This window comes from Rosa rugosa, chromosome 2 (assembly GCF_958449725.1).
Source record: "Rosa rugosa chromosome 2, drRosRugo1.1, whole genome shotgun sequence".
In the NCBI taxonomy this organism is placed as follows: domain Eukaryota; kingdom Viridiplantae; phylum Streptophyta; class Magnoliopsida; order Rosales; family Rosaceae; genus Rosa; species Rosa rugosa.
In genome coordinates, this window is record NC_084821.1 from 3,630,629 (window position 1) to 3,633,705 (window position 3,077).

A 3,077-nucleotide genomic window follows, 5' to 3' on the forward strand; every position below is an offset into this window, starting at 1 on the left:
CCATTCACCCAATTTAGAATGAAAAGACAAATTTAACCTCAAAATAATTAATAAATTACAAGCTACCTCTCTCTCTCTCTCTCTCTCTCTCTCTCTCTCTCTCTCTCTCTCTCTCTCTCTCTCTCTCTCTCTCTCTCTCTCTCTCCCTCTAAAATCCTATTCCGGTTCCGGTTGGTTTCACCTCCGAATCTCCGATAGCCAAAGATCGAAAATGGAGCCACTTGCACAAGGACTTTGACATCTAGCACAACACCTCTCACTAGAGGCTTCCAGTTCCGATTCCGAAAAGAGAGATGTTGTCGTCCGATTCCGATTCCGACCACTAGGTCAAAGAATCCAACGATTGGAGCATGGGATTGCTAGTCTTGAGGCGGATTTGGTTCTTGAGATGGATAAGAGCTTTTCGACCTCTCTCTCTCCACCACGATACCCGCAGCCAGATTTGTAAATGGACCAGATTTGGATCGGATCGACTTAAATCCAAATTCGTTTACTTAAAAAAAAAATTGATCCAAACCCGCTCCGTTAACCCGGCGGATCATTGATAGCTTGATCCAAATCCGTATCCGCCAGATTAACGGATACCCGATTAGCTAATCCGACCCGTTTATAATTTCAAATATTTTAAATATATAGTAATATTAAATTTATATCATGATACCAAGATATTAATAAAATATTAAAACAACATGAAAAGTGTCACTAAAAGTAGAATTACATTATCAAAATTCTTAATGCTTCTTGGAATCTTGGGTGATGGACTCTCCCTTAGATTTCTGAAAAAAAATTTGTATTAGAAATTCTTCAGATTTATATTTTATATTTTAAAAAAAATAATAATATTTTATTATTAAGAAAACGGGCCGGATCATTAACGGATCGGATCGACCTAAATCCGTATTTGATCCGTTAAATAAACGGGTTAACGGATTTGGATCATTAACGGATCAAAATTTTCGATCCAAACCCATCCAATAACTACGGATCTGGATCAAAATCCGGTCCATTTACAAGTTACCTGCAGTGACCTCTCACCGGAGCTCTCAATTCGGGTTGTCGCTAGAAAATGGATTGCACCGTATCAGCCCACTACCGTTTCAACTGTTCCTCCACCGTCAAAAAACTTAAACACAGCTTCTGAACCTCACCATATGGCAGCAAGCTTCCTAGCAAGTCAAATGTGCCAATCACGGTTGCCGTTGATGAAGTTCAAATGAAGGCGTGGTCGTGATGCTGCGTGAGTTAAGAAAATGGAGATCTGCCTCTAATAGTCCCTACTTTGTTTATTTGGCAATAACTTTGAGGCAAAAACTTTGGATTCGGCTTCTCTGCTATAACAAGCAGTGCTAGGATCTGCTTGGACTTTAATACCAAGCTGACACGTCATTTAAAATCAATCCAAGGGCCAGCAGTGAAAAGTCTCCAAAACACAAACCATAGACCGCACATAGCATATCAATCTCTCTCTCTCTCTCTCCCTCTCTCTCTCTCTCTCTCTCTCTCTCTCTCTCTCTCTCTCTCTCTCTCTCTCTCTCTCTCTCTCTCTCTCTCTCTCTCTTCTCTCTCTCTCAACCTCCACGGCTTCTATAACATAACAACACGTCCAATTCCAGCTCCGACTCATTTAGCCATCTTTATGTCGTTAATAAATGACAAAAGACGGCTGAGATTGTCGGTCTCAAGCATCTTCAGTTATCGATCTATGGGCTATGGCGGTGTCAAGGATCCAAATTCCTCGATGTCATATATTTGAGTTGATGATGCCATCTCTGATATGAGAAAGTGGCTGCAAGCCTACATCTGGAACCAGAAAAGAGAGCAAGAGAATTGGGTTGTCTATGGCTGATTTGGTGTGGCGGTGTAAGATTTGTGTTTTGGAGTTTTTTCATTGGAGTCCATTGGATCGCTTATAAATGACGTGTCAACTTGGGATTAAAGTCCAAGCAGATCCTAGCACTGCTTGTTATAGCAGAGAAGCCGAGTCCAAAAACTTGGAGGTCATCGATCAAGTTATTCAATTAAGACCAAAAGGTACTGTAAGTGGTACAGAAAGCACAATTAGACTCAAAAGTTTTCTTCTACCTTTTTACATATGTTTTTGGATCTCTTTATGTACGCACCCTTCTTTTTTTATTCGATTCCTTGGGTACCACATGGCTAAGACCCAATAGGTCAGCGTCTCATACCATATATATAGATTTTGCAACCAAATAAATTCGAGGGGAAGTTTGTTTTATGTACTAGAATAGCATCTTTTTGGTAGATTTTGTAGATTGGTGACTGATTGTACTACTGTTTAACTGTTGTAATTGTCTTATTGACATTTTATTGGGGGGCAATAAAATGTTTATTGAGGGGCAATAAAATGTTTATTGAGGGGCAATAATAAGATTATTGGGGGACAATAACATGTTTATTGGGGGGCAATAAAATGTTTATTGAGGGGCAATAATAAGATTATTGGGGGACAATAACATGTTTCTTAGGAAAGACCTCATTTGAGTGTTTTGGGTAAGAGGGAATTAAAAAAACTTAATGAGATAAGTGGGCAAAAAATCCCTAGAAATGGGGTAAATGGACAAAAACCCTTAAAATTAAAATGTATTTTATTTATTTCATTGTTTATGTCGGGGGGTTATTTTCATTTGTGTTTAATTATTTCTCTATTTATGGTTTAACGGTTTTATGTTTTAAATATATGATTATTATTTGACCGTTATATGGTTAATGAGGCTATTGATGGTCATGTTAATGTGGCCTATATAAGGGTATATGGCTAGAGTTGGAAGACATATGGTTGGAAGGCATGTGTGGTTGGACATATTGTCAGATATGAAATGTCGAGATGGTTGGATACATATGAGGGATACCGTGGGAAGAAAAGGCACTCCACCATCATGCAACCACTCTAGCACAATACCATATCCGCCTAAAGTCCTCTTCCATATTATACATATATCTATTTTAAATATACACTGTTTTGAGTGCATAAGTGATTAAGGTTCAATGGGGCTTCTTAGCTGCACGACGGAGCTCGAAGAGTTGTTGTATCTTGGGGGAAGTTCGTTATTCAACCC